At 46.9% G+C, this 18,207-nt stretch overlaps 1 protein-coding gene across 11 annotated transcripts in view; it reads left to right on the top strand.

Annotated features, from left to right (window-relative positions):
* The first annotated feature begins 1,497 nt into the window (after positions 1-1,497).
* Positions 1,498-18,207, top strand: part of THSD4 (thrombospondin type 1 domain containing 4) — a 372,415-nt gene continuing 355,705 nt past the window's right edge. For 3 of the 11 annotated variants that reach the window (XM_060282609.2, XM_035131280.3, XM_088657005.1), the window contains exon 1: positions 1,499-8,024. The gene's annotated coding sequence lies outside the window, so the exon portion shown is untranslated. Of the gene's footprint in view, positions 8,025-18,207 lie in introns of all 11 variants that reach the window. The other 8 variants (XM_088657004.1, XM_088657003.1, XM_088657002.1 and 5 more) reach the window with 8 other exon arrangements.

Raw genomic sequence — 18,207 nt, 5'->3', positions numbered from 1 at the left:
GAATTTTGGAATGAACCCTCAGCGCTTCCCTCAAAGGTCAGGGGTTAGGACTTCCTTTCTGGATGCTCTACAAACACCATTGATCAAAGCTATGAGCCAGTTTCTCCTTGAGCCTGTGCAGCTGTGGGCACATTGTGGAGACTGCAACATTACCCTCTTCATACCGTGTGTAAGAAATGTCAGACAAATGAATAAAACTACATTTTCACCACCACCTGAAACTTTTGACACATTTCTCCATCAGAACAGCCAATGAGGTAATTCATTAATCCTTTGGAGACTGGGGTAAATAGGCAGGCTCTTAAAGAGAGGGGAGGGGCATTCAATGCCATAGCCATTTCCTGAAAAGTTTTCACTGGTTCTGTCGTTGGTTCCACAACTGGAAATAGGCCAACTTTCACCTCACACACTGAAGCACTGTAGTAAATGTTAAACGACCAGAAGATCCTAAGAAGCAGCAGAGGAAAGAGCTATTTCTCCAACCGTTGCTCAGTCCGCAAATAAAGTCTTTTCACGACTAGGAGGACTTGAAGACTTCAGGTTTATAATGTGGACCTTGCAGAGACCTTGTCCTCTTGGAATCAAGTAACTTCTTTGGAGAGATAAATATTTCTGGTGTCCTCCTAGTGGTGTTCCCTTCAGAGGAAAATATCTGAAACGGGACATGATGTGGAAGCTCTTCTCAGCTGCTTACAGCATTCTGCAATACACTAGTAATTCTTTTGTGCTACATGGTTCTTTGTAAGCACCACTGAAAAATGTGCACTTTGTAACTAATGCTGTTTTCTCTCTTGTCTTCTCGCCATCAATGCATTGTTGTTATGCTCCTGTGTCTTTCTGCATTTTTGTGGTGGTTATTTTAGGAAAACTGGAGTGTAGATGCACATAAATTACATGTATAATACATTACTCATATAATGCAGCATATAATCAGTGCACACAATAATATGTATAATAATGTGTGAGAATTTGTACTTAAATGGAACCCAGGGGAAAAAAATCTTGCTCCATCTTCCATGTGACAATCAGTCCTTCAGATATTTGAAGGTGGCTATGGTATCACCTGAGGGATGCAGGTGGCGCTGTGGTGTAAACCACTGAGCCTTGGGCTTGCTGATCGAAATGTTGGCGGTTCAAATCCCTGTGACGAGGTGAGCTCCCGTTGTTTGGTCCCAGCTCCTGGGACCGTTGTTCAGAACGTGTCCAGAGGAGGGCAACCAAAATGGTCAAAGGCCTGGAAACAATGCCTTATGAGGAACGGCTTAGGGAGCTGGGTATGTTTAGCCTGGAGAAGAGAAGGTTAAGGGGTGATATGATAGCCATGTTCAAATATATAAAAGGATGTCATATAGAGGAGGGAGAAAGGTTGTTTTCTGCTGCAGGGACGTACCCAGGATCAAATCGGGGGGGGGGAGCCATAGTCGTTATGGGGCGGGGCCAAGGCACGGGAGGGGCGGGGCCACAAAGTGGGAATGTGGGCGGGGCTACAGAACCCCCCCACCTTGAACTCTGGGCAGCGAGGAAAACAGCAGCAGCAGCAGTGCCGACAGAAACTGAAAAGCAAAGCGAAAGAGTGCGCCCAGGAAACAACTCGACGGGAAGGGAGCAGCAGCGGCAGCGCTTTTCTGGCCAAGGGGCGTGCACCGTTTGTGCGCTCCGCGAGCTACCAGGCCCCGCTTCGATCCACTCCCTTCGCCTCCGGCAGCCGCCTCCGTTGCAGCTGGGCTTGCCGCCGCGCTGCTGTGCTCCCTGGCGCTTCTGCCGCTTCGCCCCCCTCGCCTCCGGCAGCCACCTCCATGGCCGCTGGGCTTGAAGTTGCGCTGCTGCGCTCCCTCCGGTGTGCGCGTGGGCGGGCGCTTCCCGCTGATCAGCTGTGAGCGGATGTGCGCAGCCTTATTCAAGCCCGCCCCGCCCCACATCTCCTAGCATGGGGGACGCCTGTTTCCACCACCGCCGGTCTTTTGAAGCACCACCGCGCTTCTGCAGTTAGGCCCGCTGCTGCCGTGCTCCTTGGGGGGGGGGCTTGCTTTCAGCTGTGTCCCCGCCGACCGTGGCAATCTCCTATCGTGCCGCAAAGCTGCGTCACCTCAGAAGCTCCGCTGAGAAGAAGGCGGGGGGGGAGAAGCATGGGCGTACCCACCACCCTGCTTCTAGGGAGGGGCGGCTGCCCCCTCCTGCCCCATGGTGGGTACACCCATGTTCTGCTGCTCCAGAGAAGCGGACACAGAGCAATGGATTCAAGCTACAAGAAAGAAGATTCCACCTAAACATGAGGAAGAACTTCCTGACAGTAAGAGCTGTCCGACAGTGTAATTTGCTGCCAAGGAGTGTGGTGGAGTCTCCTTCTTTGGAGGTCTTTAATAATAATAATATTTTATTATTTATACCCCGCCCATCTGGCCGGGTTTCTCCAGCCACTCTGGGTGGCTTCCAAAAGAAAAATGAAATAAAATAATCTATTAAACATTAAAGTGGAGGCTTGACAGCCATCTGTCAGGAATGCTTTGGTGGTGTTTCCTGCTTGGCAGGGGGTTGGACTGGATGGCCCTTGTGGTCTCTTCCAACTCAAAGTGCAAGTATCTCCTATGTCACAGGAACATCCATCTCACTTGTCTGCCTTAATCTCCAGCAGAACCAGAGACCTACAGCAGGAGAGTCATGTCCCAAAGTTGCTGGCTTGCATCTGCTTTGCATCTCCACATGAGAAGAGTGACGGTTCAGCAACAGTTTCGCTGTCTGCTTGACATTACACTGGCCTGCTGCATCATGAAGGAAGGGAGGTATTGAATGTTGATTAATATATATTCTTCAACAACTTGGGAAATAGCTATGTCTTAAAAGATACATTACATATTTTGGAAAGTGGTTTTTCTGCCTATCTGCCATTTGTTCTCCACAGGTTCGGCCACCTCTCAAGATACCATCACCAAAATCGGCAAGAGGGTTCCCCAAGGTCCTCATGGACACCATTTTGATTCCATATAGCAGACTGAAACATGCTCTTGCATGACTTCACCCATGTTTTGACATACTAGTTTTGGCTGCCTCTTGACATACTGCTGCCAAACTCAGCATGAGGGCTCCTGAGGTGGGAGTGGCCATATTCATGGATGTTTGGATGCCCTGCACCATTTTGAATCAAGAGGGTGGACCAAAATGTGACTTTGGTATGACTTTGTCTGATTTTTGGCATGACAGATCCAAACTCACAAATTGCACTATCCATTTAAAAAACACAGTATTTGATGGTCTCTACAAATTCCCAAGCAGCACAGGGCAATCGCTACTAGTAAAATAAGAAGTAAGCAAATAATGGATATTTTTTCCTTTTTTTTTGAGGGTGAGAAGTGCACAGAACACTGATAGAGAAGGCTAAGGACTATCTATCCCAAATCCCCAGCCACAAGAGGATAGGTATTTTTTGACAAAATATTGGAACACATCAGATAAAAGCTTCAGCATTTATTTCATCCATGATGGTAAAAGAGACATCTGAATTGCTCACAAATTGACAGAGGAAGAACTTTGATCTCTGTGTCCCAAATTAACTGATGGAAATCATTACCCACAGGATGAGGCCCTGGCCACTTTTGATAGCAATTTCTTTTCAAAGGATTAGATGCATTAATGCAGTGTTTCTCAACCTTTTTTGGGCCACGGCACACTTGTTCCGTGAAAAAAATCACGAGGCACACCACCATTAAAAAAGTTTAAAAAATTAACTCTGTGCCGCCCTATATTGACTATAATTATGACTGTAAGAAACACTTGCCAATTGCTGTGTTGGTTGCAATCTCCTGTAATAAGGCTTCACAAGCCGTCCGGTGGGTCAGTGCTGATTATTGGCAGCCGCCAGGCTCGTTTGCACTGAGCTTTGGGAAAGAGGAGGAGAAATATTGCTTTCCGGCGGGTTAGTGTTGTTTATTGGCGGCCGCCAGGCACGTGACAATGCAAATCGCCCTTCTCGTCGCCGCACGTCGCGGCACACCAGCCAGCGTCTCGCGGCACACTAGTGTGCCGCGGAACAGCGGTTGAGAAACGCTGCATTAATGGACCATTAACATTAGAGCCTTGGGCAGCTGCTATATAAGAGTGTGGAATTATAGATTTCTGAGACACAAACCAGGAATGGGTAGCCCTGGCTACACTTGTGTGGATTGCAGCCACAGCCAGGAGATAATTCTTTTAGTCTTTCATGAGAAAGGAGAACCCACCGCAAGAGGTGAAGAAACACATTTTTGACTTTACATTTCCTTTGGGTGCCTCAAAAACGTCTGTTGGGAAAACACTGTAGGCAAACTGCTTCCTGTTTTCACGTGTGTGCCCTGAGGACTTTGTTGTTCTGGGATTTAAGGGTCAAATCTGTCTCTTCTGCCCCCTCACCATTCATTCAACCCACCTCTGCCTAGTCTAATGAGAGCACCCAGGCAAGTTTACACAACTCCTTCTGTCATTCAGCAAGGTTAATCCAGGTAAATGAATAGAAATCCCTAAGCTTCAACAGTGATATAACTTGAGGGAGTACAATCCACATTCCATCTCTACCCACTCACAAAGGAAAGAATCTTGGAGGGGACAAATCTGTGCTGGCATCAAGCATGCTTCTCCCTGTCAGTAAACAGGTTGTGCCAAAGGTGATGAGTGATTTGCTTACCTGGACTGATTATGAGAGGCCCAAGGGTACGCCTCACCTCGCCTCAGTTTTATTTCTGCTGGGAAGGATAGAAAGGATAGATGGTAGAGAGGGAATGGAATGGAGTACTGTGCAAAAGGGGCATGACTTCAGCCCCAAACTGGACTGGAGGCACTCCATGCTGCAACATTTGGTTGTAGGTTCCTCTCCTTTGCGTGGATTTCCATTGCATATACTTGGCTTTAGTTATAGCAGGGCAGGAGGCGGTCAATGGAACATGCTGGAGTCCACTTTAGGCAGGTGGGCAGGGCCACTTGCATGCCAATCACCTGATGCCATGAGACAGGAGAACCCCTACCAGTGGCTACCAGCTACAATGGCTATACAGTAATGCCATTTGCTGGAGACGGAGGCAGATTCAGGGCAGTGTGACCGATTCCACCACCCTGGATACCCAGCCTAGGAGCGGTGCAGCGTGTTGCAATGGTGACGTAGTGAATTGAGCAGAACAGAAGGCATTGGCCTAGATGGGTCAAGGGCTTCTCATGTTCTTACCACAAGCTGCTTTGGTTTTGTTTTGCATATTTTCTTATTTTCAGCCTAGAACTATAATGGACTTAATTACAAGGCTGGATTAACCCCCCCCCATTCCACCCCAATTGTTACAATAAAGTTAAAAAATACATGATATTTGAACAATGCAGACTATGAAATTCATGGCACAAGAATTCCCCCTTTAGCTTTTTTGAAACCTATCTGTCTATATTCACAGGCCTTTCTGCAACAATGAGCCAGTCTCTAACTCCAGACTCCGTATTAGCCCTCCTGGCCATTGGAAGTGATTTAAATCCCACCCTTGTTCACAAGGCTCTTTTGCTGGTTGCAAATGGACTCAAAATAATCAAACACTGGAAGTCTGGATCAGGTTGCTCTAGGGATGGATAGTTTGAGAGGGTGTGGGGCACAGTGGTGTAGCATGGGGCACCTCAGATATGCACCTCAGGTATGCTGATGACACAACCTTGATGGCAGAAAGTGAGGAGGAATTAAAGAATCTTTTAATGAGGATGAAGGAGGAGAGCACAAAATATGGTCTGAAGCTCAACATCAAAAAAACCAAGATCATGGCCACTGGTCCCATCACCTCCTGGCAATTAGAAGGGGAAGAAACGGAGGCAGTGAGAGATTTACTTTCTTGGGTTCCATGATCACTGCAGATGGTGACAGCAGTCACGAAATTAAAAGACGCCTGCCTCTTGGGACAAAAGCAATGGGAAACCTAGACAGCATCTTAAAAAGCAGAGCCATCACCTTGCCGACAAAGGTCCATACAGTTAAAGCTATGGTTTTCCCAGTAGTGATGTACGGAAGTGAGAGCTGGACCATAAAGAAGGCTGATCGCCGAAGAATTGATGCTTTTGAATTATGGTGCTGAAGGAGACTCTTGAGAGTCCCATGGACTGCAAGAAGATCAAAGCTATCCATTCTGAAGGAAATCAGCCCTGAGTGCTCACTGGAAGGACAGATCCTGAAGCTGAGGCTCCAATATTTTGGCTACCTCATGAGAAGAGAAGCCTCCCTGGAAAAGACCCTGATGTTGGGAAAGATGGAGGGCACAAGGAGAAGGTGACGACAGAGGATGAGATGGTTGGACAGTGTTCTCGAAGCTACGAACATGAGTTTGACCAAACTGTGGGAGGCAGTGGAAGACAGGAGTGCCTGGCATGCTCTGGGTCATGGGGTCATGAAGAGTCGGACACAACTAAATGACTAAACAACAACAACAAAAACGACAACAACAACAGGACGGTTCTAAGAGACGGTACAAAATGAGACCATTTTTATGTTGCCTGGCTTCTTACATCCTTCATAAAGAGAAGCAGCTTGCTTCATAGACCCCCAACGACATATTGCTCCACTGAATGCCAACTTGAATAAAATATGGGGGGAGTTAAGCCCCGCCCCACATGATCACCTGATGCGGTGCACACACACCATTTGAATGACAATGCCCTTAAACTTTGGGGGCAGGGTTGGCCCCCTCAAATATTTTATTGGAGGGCTGAAGACCCCTTGGCCCCTAGAAGCTGATTCCTATGTTGTGCCAGGCAGAGAAGCTCCCTTATTGCACAATTTGACTCTTCCTTCCAAAATGTCCCTTTGAGGAATCTGTTTTATGACTCTGTGTCTGCAACGGTGTTCTGACCCTTATGTTCAGTTCCAGCTGCAGTGATGTGTTCCTCTCTGCCCTTGTTCTTTGTTTTGTATTGCTTTTATTGCATATTGCTTTTGAAAACTCAGTGAAGCATTTTTAAAAACCCAAACTGTCTGTTCACTGGGTTTTTACCTGCCATATTCTGTCTGCCTCACTTCTGTTACGGTGATTGTCCTTTAAGGATGCAAGTTTAAATGTTCTACCTTAGAGACTGAGAGGCCTGAGGCTGAAATGTGGCTGTCAAGTCTCTCTGGAGGCCTCCCCCCTCCCTCCAAGAAGACCCCCCTCCCTCCTCACCCTCCCCAGTGCTCTGGCTGGGCTGCAACTGTGAAACTGCCTCCTGCTTACCTGGGTGAGATGGATGCAGATCAAAACCTCTCTGACCTTTTGGCAGGGCTGGAATGTCCGTTGCTTGGTCCACTTTTGCCTTTGGCACAACCAGCCAAAGGTTGTGGCCCCGGAAGCTCCCTTGGGAGGGAATGTGGCTTTTGGGGCGGAAAAAGCTCCTCCTTCCTTTAACACCATTAATTTAGTTGAAAATGTGGCAAGGCTTGATAGAAACTGCCTTGGAATGTGTGTTGTGGGGTGTGTGTGTGTGTGTGTGTGTGACAAAAGGAAAGTGTTTATTTTTATTTCTTTAAGAAGTCAATTTACTGAGTCAGTTTATAGGTGAAGACAGGTGCATATCTATTTACAAACTTTGGATATGTGCCAGCGTTCTATCTTACCTGTGTGTGTTTATGCACTTATTCCCTAAACTTGAAGATGAAATGAAAAACACGACGGTCGGTGTGAAAATACCCCAAATAGCAAGCAAGCGAGCAAACAAAACAATATTGGGCGGGTCGAAGGCCTCACCTGTAGGTTTACCTGCCCTGAAAGCTCCCGGAGGCTCTGCGAAGGCGCTATTCCCCGTGGCGGCCACCAGGTGGCGTGTGCAGCAGCCGGTGCGGTTGCGCGAGAGAGTCCGCGCGCGCGGCCGGGAGGAGAAGGGCTTCTTCCCTGGCAAGCGCGGGAGGAAAGGCGCCTGCGGATCCCACGGGGCTTCTTCTCCCCGTCCTGGGCTCTGGGATTGACTGCAAGGAGCAGGAGCGCTCGCTCCGCATCCCATGTGGAGCTCTTGGAGCAGCGACTTCAGCCTGGAAATCTCCCGGAGAGCCCAGAGATATTGACAAGGTAAGGAAAGGAATGGGGACTTCGCTGCTGCAGCCCTAGACTCGGTCCCTGCTGCGCCTCGCCTCCTTTTCGCTAGGAAGCCGGGGGTGGGTGGGTGATGAAGGGGGCCTGCGGGGGCTCCCTCTGATCAGGTGCTTGGGATACTAATTCTGCCAAACCTTTTTTTGTGTGTGTGTGGGGGGGGGAGTTGGATTTAGGGAGAACGGCAGACGACCGCTTGAGCAGAGCAAAGGGGATTCCAGGCTCGGAACTGTATTGGGAAGCACTTTCCAAAAAGAGTGGAGGTTGTCTGTGTGTAACAGGTCGCAGCCCCTGAACTCTCTTGATTTCAAACATGTTCCTAACTCTCCCCGTGAAATCCAGGTGATTTGCAGCCTAAGGAGCCTTATGCGGAAAGCCCATTGCATTTCCCCTTCATATGTGTGCATTTACTTGGAGAATTGCTGCCTTAAGGTGTGTAATTTCAGTTGGATCAGGTCCTCATTTGGCCAGAGGAGTTGCTCTGGCGGGGCACACCTGTTGTGTAGCTCCCTGATCCTGCACAAAAGCGATATACAGGGTGAGTCTTTTAAAAGAGGCCCCGTGGAACGTGTACTCTGTATCCCGGGGCCTCTTTTAAAGGACTCGCCCTGTATACCGGTATATGATTCCATGCTGTTGCTTCAAAGGCTTCCTGTTTTATCTGCACACTCCCCTTTACCTCCCAAATTATGGCTGCATCCCCCACCTTCTCCTCTTGCAAGTGATCATTTCAGAATCACTCCCCCCCTTTGCCCCCAGGCTCCAGCCATTGGAGGTATCCTAGTCACAGCAAGTGATAAATATGTGTGTCTAAAATGACTGGGGATGGGTGGGGGGCGGGGGCGTGAACATGCCTTCCCCTTGGCTTTGCTCCACAGTTGAAGTTTGAAGTCTCTCATGATGGAAGGAGATAATGAGGAAGCTGGCTCCAGACGCATGAAAGCAAAATGTCTGATTTTTAAAAAGAGCACACACCATTAACTACTCCAGATTTTTTGCACTCTGGCAAGATCCATGCCTTGGGGCCAAGGAATGTGTCTCCAGTGAAAATGTGTGGCCTGCCTTGAAAGATGCACATGGACAGATTTGGCAGGACTTGCCTCCTTCCTCCACAGATCGCACCAGAATGAATGCACTCTGTGTGCACCTTTTGCAGGTTTTCTTACTTTTGTTTAATTGCATTTTTATCTTGCTGTTGTGTGAAGGCAGCATTCAGGACAGCATGCAATCACTTAACCCTCTTAGGGAAGCAGGATGTTGGATTGCAGGTAGCTTTTGGAAAGGTGTGCTCTTTAAGAAAGACAGCCCCCCTCCAATGAGGGTATCTGCTCCCTGCTGTGTTTCAGATCCCCTGTGTTTATTTCTGAGGACAGCTTGTATCTCCACCCCCCACCCCAGGATTATAAATCATTCAATGGAGCTACATATTACCGCCAGGTGTGAATGCCAGCAGCTCAGGTCCATGTGTTTTTCCTTTTTCTTTCTGTTTTACCTGTGATTGTACCATGTTATGGAGTACAGTGGTGCCTCGCTTAACGAATGCCCTGCTTAACGAAATTTCCACTTAACGAAAGGTTTTTTCCAGTGGAGGTTGCCTCGCTAGACGAATTCGTTTTACGAAAAATTCGCCTAGTGAATCGCGGTTTCCCATAGGAATGCATTGAAATTCAATTAATGCGTTCCTATGGGCAAAAAAAAAAAATCAAAAAAATTCAATGCATTCCTATGGGATTCACTAGATGAATTTTTCGTTATAAGAAAAAACCCGTGGAACGAATTAAAATCGTCTAGCGAGGCACCACTGTATACCGTAATTTGGTAACCATAAGAAATGCTCCTGGAAGTCATTGCTGCTTCAGGAAATTAATCTTTGCCCAAAGTGGGCTTTTTATTCATTGCCAAGAAGCATCCCTTTGCCAAACAAAGATTATTATTATTTAATTGTCCTCTTCTGAAGACTAAAATCCAGATATGGATTTTTCATGCAGCAATAAACAAAGAATGTAGCTTTCTCATTCAAATATTTCTTATTCAACATCTTTATCAATGACTTGGATGATGGGCTTGAGTCCCTGAGCAAGTTTGCAGATGACACCAAATTGGGAGGGGTGGCTAATACCCCAGAGGACAGAATCACACAAGATGAATTATAACAAGGAAAAATGTAAGGTACTATACTTGGGCAAAAAAAATGAAAGGCACAAATATAGGATGGGAGACACCTGGCTTGAGAGCAGTACATGTGAAAAGGATCTAGGAGTCCTGGTAGACCACAAACTTGACATGAGTCAACAGTGTGATGCAGCAGCTAAAAAAGCCAATGCAATTCTGGGCTGCATCAATAGGAGTATAGCATCTAGATCAAGGAAAGTAATAGTACCACTGTATTCTGCTCTGGTCAGACCTCACCTGGAGTACTGTGTCCAGTTCTGGGCACCACAGTTCAAGAAGGATACTGACAAGCTGGAACGTGTCCAGAGGAGGGCAACCAGAATGGTCAAAGGCCTGGAAACAATGTCTTATGGGGAACGGCTTAGGGAGCTGGGTATGTTTAGCCTGGAGATATGATAGCCATATCTGGAGATATGATAGCCAGGGGTGATATGATAGCCATGTTCAAATATATAAAAGGATGTCATATAGAGGAGGGAGGAAGATTGTTTTCTGCTGCGCCAGAGAAGTGGACACGGAGCAATGGCTTCAAACTACAAGAAAGAAGATTCCACCTAGACATTAGGAAGAACTTCCTGACAGTAAGAGCTGTTCAACAGTGGAATTTGCTGCCAATGAGTGTGGTGGAGTCTCCTCCTTTGGAGGTCTTTAAGCAGAGGCTTGACAGCCATATGTCAGGAATGCTTTGGTGGTGTTTCCTGCTTGGACTGGATGGCCCTTGTAGTCTCATCCAACTCTATGATTCTATGATTCTACTAGCTGGCCTGGCCACGTGTTGCTGTAGTTCTTCCCTGTGATTCCCCCCACTCTGTCCAGACACATGACTTATCCTGCCCCCTCCTCCCTCCACCCCTGGTTCATCCCTGTGACTGCCCCCACCCTGTCCTGATTCATGAGCTATCCAGCCCCTCCTTCCCCCACCCCCCTGTCTGAGCCCTCTGTTGTCTCCGGGAAGTTTTGCCCCCTCTCTCCTGTTTCCCCATACCTCCAAGGCCCCCACCCTTGGAGAAGGAACTGTCAACTTCTGGGTTCTGTTTCCCATCATGCACTTTTGTATGAGCCCTCTGTTGTCCCCGGGGAGTGTTGCTCCCTCCCCCCTGTATTTCCATACTTGGGCCCCCACCCTTGGAGAAGGAACTGTCAGTTTCTGGGTTCTATTTTCCAGTATTTACATTTGTCTGAGCCCTCTATTGTGCCCGGAGAGTGCTGTCCCCTCCCCCCTGTATACATTGGCTACTGCGCATGCATCATGAACATTTAAATATATATATAGATTAATTTTTTTGAAATAAGAACATGAGAAGCAGAAGTTACTATTGTTAAGTTTTATTTTAGGGATTGTAATTTCTTTTGGTGGGTTTGTATGATTTGGGCGTTTTTTTTTTGTTATTTCGATTTTCTAATTTTGGAGTAGGTATTTTGAATGTAGGATGTGGTGTTGGTTTTTTTATTGTGCTGTTTGCAATGTTTTATTTCTCTACTTGGGGTTGTCATTTATTTTGGCATGTAGTGTATGATTTTGGTGTGGGTGGTTGTTTTTTGGTTTTTTAATTTTTGGTGTAATTTTTTGGAATGCAGGATGGGATGTATTTTGTTTTTTTAATGTGTTGTTTGTAACTTTTTTATTTTTATGGTTTTTATTGTGGGTATAATTGAGTTGTATTTGGTGTTGAGGAAGGTGGGGAGAGGTCTGTTTGGTCAAAGAAAAGAATCGGGGGTGATGATGCACCCCGGGCCGAGAGAGCTACTTTAAAAATCCCAACCGGGGGGGGGGATCAAATAGCGAAGCCCCACAGCCCCGTAGCAACAGAAGGCGCGTTCCGAAGCGCCCGAGCTGTTCGGTTCCATAAAAAACCTAGGAAATGGCGAGGGGAAGGTAGGGGATTGCAAATAGGGTGGGGGATTGGCCACTGCAAATATCCAAGGACTTAAACTGGGGAGAGAAAGTGCATGGTGGTTGTTTTTTTTAAAGACACAGAGGCTGGCAATCATAGTATAAAGCCTAGATTAAAAGGGGCACAACTGCCCTTACTTAAAATGGCCGCCATAGCCTCGCATGTGACACAACGCCCACTAAATTAAAAAGCAAAAAACCCTCGCCGTGCCCCCAAGTGCGTGTTAGGAGAAATGATGAACGACTGCCTAATGCTGCCAGGTGTTTATTAATGCAGCTGCCGGGAGAGGCTTTGGGCTTGGGCTTTGGAGGTGGAATGGCCGTTTTGGCAGTCGGCCTACTCAGTTTTCCCTGTACCAACCCACCCCCCACTGCTTTGGCTGACTCAGAATCCTCGCTTCCCCCCATGGCTATGTGTCCCCCCTCCCTTTGTTGTGCCTCATCCCTGTGCCCCCCCGTTGTGAAAGGCCCTACTGCAAAAGGACTGTTGGTTGCTGTGGAGTTTTGTGATGTCATCTGGCAGCGCAGCTTTGGAGGCAGCAGAGTGTGATCTGCCTTTCTATTGGATGCTGCTGGAGTCTTGAGAGCTTCTGGTGGTGATGTCTAATTTGGGCGCCACTTTTTGTATTTAATCATTATTTTAGGTGTGAAAGGTGTGGTTTTTTGATAATTTTTAAAATGCCAGATCCCTCCCTGATGGGCAAGGTACGTTCTGCCCAAATTGGTTTCAATTTGGTTCAGCGGTTATGGAGAAAGGCTGTTTCATCCGCGTGCGCAATGCCTACATTTATATATATATATAGATTCTATTTAGCCACAGCAGCAGCGACTGGACTTAACTGTCAGGGGTCCTTTACCTTTACCTTACTTCACACAGCACAGTTAAGCTATGGAACTCACTGCCACAGGAGGCAGTCATGCCCTCCACCTTGGATGGCTTTCAAAGAGGATTGGGCAAATTCATGGAGGATCAAAGTATATCAAACTTGGGGCTTTCTCTAGGCAAAACATGTGCCCTACCATGGAGCTATAGCCCCCTCCCAAGTTTTCAGGACCTCTCAAATTCTTTGGTTCCTGCTCTCTTCCGTTTCAGGTGCTGAAAGACATCTCTCTGCCTGAGATTCTGGGGAGCTACTGCTAGCCAGCATAGACCAGGGATGGGAGCTTGTGGCCCTCAAAGCCTTGCCAGATTCTGAACTCCAAGAAGCCCACTGTGGCTAATGGGCAGGGAGATGAGAGTTGGACCATAGGAAGGACTTCTGGACTACGCAAACCAATAGCTACAGATTTTCAGCAAACTGTTCTGAAGTGCTTGGGGAACCAGATTTTGAAAAGCAGGTAATTTGGCTGTAACCCCTACCTGCGGAACCAGCGCTAGTAGAGGCTACTCCCTTGGGACTGTGCGTGGAAGGCAGCAGGCGGCACTAGAGCCAATGGCAGGACCAGGCAACTAATTCCAGTTTGCCCCATCCTCTTCCCTGCTGGCACAGGAGCCAACTGCTAGGGGCTGAAGTCCCTTGTCCCCCAATAAAATATTAGCGTGGGCTGGGTCCCCCAAAGTTGTCAGGCATTGCCATTCATATAGCGTGCATGCCCTGCGCCTCGTCATCGATTATGTGGGGGCAGGGCTTACCTTCCTCCCAATATTATACTGTATTCAAGTTGGCATCCCTGCCTGCTGGGTTCTGTGTGGCACAACAGCAAGACTAAAGAAGAGGCAGAAGCTGCTTGCCTGGGCCCCCGGTGAACTGGGTATGAATAAAGCAAGTGGGTGGGGCTGGCTGGTTGGCTGGTTTAGGACAGGCTAAAGTTGGCGGAGCAGCTTCCCATTTGCCCTCATGGACCAGCCTCCACTGACCAGAACCCTGTGTATGTGTGTATGTATGTTACAAATACTATTGCAGCATTGGCGAAAAACCTTGCATTGTTCTATCATTAAGCAAACTGCTAAAATATGACATAGCAACCATTTAGAAAGCAGTTTCCTCAAATATCTCATCTCTGCCTTTATTTTTGTGAAGGCAATCCAGGCAATTGTCTTGCCTTCCCCAGGGGTTTTGGCTGATAGGCCAAATCTAATGACAGCTGAGAAATGTCAGCCAAGCAGGATCGTGCCTCCCACTCTCTGGGGCAGGAATTATTTAATTTAATTTATTGCAGGCAAGTGCTTGTGTGTAACTTTATGTGCATGTTTATGGTTTCTAAACACCCATCCAGTTTGAAAACCAATGTAGGGTACCAATATCTACTACTATATGTTTCAGAATGTGGTTTTGACAACCTGTTCTCTATAGATTTGGCTGCCTTTCAAGGTGTCGTTGCCGAATATGGCACAAGGGTTCCCGAGGTGGGGGCAGCAGTTGCTATTTATGTTTGGGTGCTGGGTGCCATTCTGAAGCAAGATGGTGGACCCGAATGTGACTTTTGGTCGCCTGCTTTTTTTGGCACGATGGGTGCAAACTCACAAATAGCATGGTGCAGTTAAAAACACAGAATTTTTGGGTTTCTACAAATTCCTGGGCAGCACTGGGCCCTCTGCGCTAGTTGCTGATAAACAACACTTGAAGAATCGCAGCTTGGTGGCATTGGATTAGGGGAAGCGGGGAAATCCCTGAAAGGCATGGATGCTGTGCACAGGCCTCAAAGTCTGATCAGCTGTGCTTGAACCAGGTGAGGCCCAGGCAGTTTTAGCAATATGTGGACCACTGGTCTGACTTGGTATAAAGCAGCTCCCTGTAATGGAGCAAATAATGATTCCTGAACACATGTGTGAATAAAACTGTCCCTTGACAGATTACTTTTTGCATTTTTATACACGCTTCCCTTCCACCTCGGCCACGTTCAGAGGAGAAAGGTTGTTGTCCGGCGAACTGCGAGAAAGAGAGTGAGCTCCGGCCGCGCGGTGGTGTTTAAACGCTGCGGCCCCGCCCCCTCATCCCTATTGGACAAGGGCGTGGGTGACGCAGGCGGGAACTTCCATTGCGTAGGGGCTGACACTGCAGCCCCCCACGCAATGGGCTCGTCGGGCTGCCCACAACTCCACCTCCGGCAAAGGCACGGAAGTGGTTTTTTTGCATTTTTATACACGCTTCCCTTCCACCTCGGCCACGTTCAGAGGAGAAAGGTTGTTGTCTGCTGCTCCAGAGAAGCGGACACGGAGCAATGGATTCAAACTACAAGAAAGAAGATTCCACCTAAACATTAGGAAGAACTTCCTGACAGTAAGAGCTGTTCGACAGTGGAATTTGCTGCCAAGGAGTACGATGGAGTCTCCTTCTTTGGAGGTCTTTAAGCAGAGGCTTGACAGCCATATGTCAAGAATGCTTTGATGGTGTTTCCTGCTTGGCAGGGGGTTGGACTGGATGGCCCTTGTGGTCTCTTCCAACTCTATGATTCTATGAGAGAGCCAGTCTTTGTCAGGTTAGCGCTTAGAAGCACAATTTTGGGCTGTAGGATTTGCTGTCTGTCTGCCTGTGGTGCATGTTGAATGAGGGATGTCATCAACGCTGGCACATCTGCATTGAGTTAATGTTTCTGTTGGCTTTAGCTCCATTGCTTTGTACAGTTCCCTGGGTTCTCTCTCTCTGTGATTTGGTTTCTGAGCAAAGTGAGAACCTTTGGGTTCTTCTGTTTGTTTTTTTTAATATAATTTTTATTGATTTTACAGATTACAAAAAGAAACATATATAAAAGAAACACTTTCATAGACAAATTTTCCACCTTCTTTCCACCCCCCCCTCCCATGGGCCCTCCCCTGCCACAGGAGTATCCCATGCAGGCAGGCAGTTGAAGATGTTCCATTTTGTAGATGAGTTTATGTCCCCCCTCCCCCACCCCCCCAGAGTCCCCCCCTGCCACCAGAGAGCTCCAGGAGCAGAAAGCAGAGAGACAACCACCCAGCAATCCAAAAAGAAAAAAGCTACACTAAAAGAAAAAAGAAAAAGAAAATTTCAAAAAAAGAATAATAAAAAAGAAAAAAGACAAAAGACAATAATAAAAACAATCTTTTTCAAATTTACATTGATAAACCATATTTTGTGGGCTTCCCCTACCTCCCCCCTTTCCCAGTTTTCATCCCTTTACTATCCTCTTTAACAGTTTCCATATCTATAAACAACTTACTTTTCCTCTTCATAAAATTTTTAAACTTAGCTAATACCATTTTCACTGAATCTCTTAATCCTTATAATTCATTATCCAATTTTTCTTCCCTTGCCTAATTTTTTCCCCCTCAATAGACTTCTTAAAATTTTAAATCCCTAAACTTCTTTTATTTTAACTTTTCCCATAATTAACTCTTACACTCTAAAAAATCCCAATATAACCTTTCTTCCCCAAATTCCAACTACCTCCCTCCAATCCAGCAAGTTCCGTAATCAACAATCCTAATTTGCTCTTGATAATCCGTCCTAATAATTACACTCCCATTTTTCCTTCATCCCACCCCCTTTTTCCAATGTTTTGTCCCCCAGATATCCACGGGGCCCCCCTGAATTTCTCCCCTTCTTAAGTTATTCATGTCCTTCTCCTTGTGGGAAATCTGTGATTCCATTGGTTCCTGTCGTTCCCTCCTCAAAGGAGGGGTACTCCGCTTCTCTTTTTGTAAAGCAATATCAACTTTTTCCTTGTGGTGTGCTTCATTTTGTGTTGTATTGTCCCAGTCATCATCGTTGTTCTCTTCATGCTCCACGTCAGAGTCCACCTCATTGACCAGATCATCCAAATTGCTATCGCTATCATTGTCGCTATCTTCCTCCTCCATTTCCATTTCAATATCCTCATCATCTGAAAAATCATATTCAGCAATCACCATCTGAAATTGCTGCTTTAGTTCTTGCTGTTGAATCTCATCTCGGCATAGTCCTATTTTTAGTTCCCACATGGCTGTCAAAACAATCCGCTGGAACTCAGGCGAGTAACTTTTTGTTGACATAGTTCCGTCTTGTCAAGGTCACTGCTTATCGTGTGGGGTGGAAAATGGTCACTGCTTATTTTCCCAGTCTCAGCAAAGTAGTTGCATTTTCCAATTCCAGATTCACAAAGGTCCAAACCAACATTTCACAATTCAAACATTTCAAAAGCATATACTCCTAGCTTCTTGAGAGTCTAAATAAAGTAAAACTCATTTATAAATCCTCGTCAGCTCGCTGGGTTGTCTGGGCTGCCGGCTCCCGGGGAAACAAAAGGTTTTCCTCTTTCTTTTTCATCATTCTGCAGAGAATCGTCCTTCTCCCCTTTTACCCTGCATCCAGGGGAGAACCTTTTATGTCTTTTGAGGAAACCTTTTAAACATTCAGTTCGTGGCTTCGGGTATTTATTTTACTGTTCCTTAGCTACCGGTGGGAGGGGGTGGCTTCCGTTTTATTTCCCTCTCTCCCAAATCCAAATTAGTCCAGATTAATATTCAAAATCCAATCCAAATTTGAGAACTACTTACAGTCTTAATTTCTAATTCTTTCTTTTGGAAGAATCCAGCGCTCTCCGCCTCCGGCTCGGAGCTTCTCCCCGCTAGAGCGACGATGGTGCTCAAAATGGCCCCCGCGACTTCGACCCTTCTCACTCCGGCGCTCTTACTAGGGCAGCCGGACGGTTGGGGAGTCCGGTTTTGGGCTCTGCCGAGCAGTTTTGCCCCCGGGACACCCGACCCGGGGTTCTATGGGATGCAGCGTTGCTTTCGCTGCCCTCCCTCCTCTAGCAAAGACGGGCTGTCTCGGAGCGAGACAAAGACCCCGCCGATCGGCGCTGGCGCTGGACCGGAAGCCCCTTTGGGTTCTTCTGGTCTCAGAGACATCTAATTAGTAGTGACTTGAAAGTGAGTAATAAATCCTGCATGTGGCATCATTCTTAGAGCTTTGCTTCTGAATGTGAAGAGCATACTACGGAATGACCAGTGCCACCAGGGTGCATGCTGCCCTAGAAAAGCGCCGGCCAACACGGCGCTCTCAGGATGTGTTGGACTACAATACCTATCTCCTCTATCCAGCACGGCAAATGGGCAGAAATGATGGGAATTGTAATTGGTAAATAATAATAATAATAATAATAATAATAATAATAATAATACAATAATAATAATAATACAATGATAATACTGTA

The sequence above is a fragment of the Zootoca vivipara genome, chromosome 13 (genome assembly GCF_965207765.1).
Source record: "Zootoca vivipara chromosome 13, rZooViv2.hap1.1, whole genome shotgun sequence".
Taxonomy (NCBI): domain Eukaryota; kingdom Metazoa; phylum Chordata; class Lepidosauria; order Squamata; family Lacertidae; genus Zootoca; species Zootoca vivipara.
The sequence above is the reverse complement of the archived record's forward strand: the minus strand, read 5'-3'. Positions and strand labels throughout refer to the sequence as shown.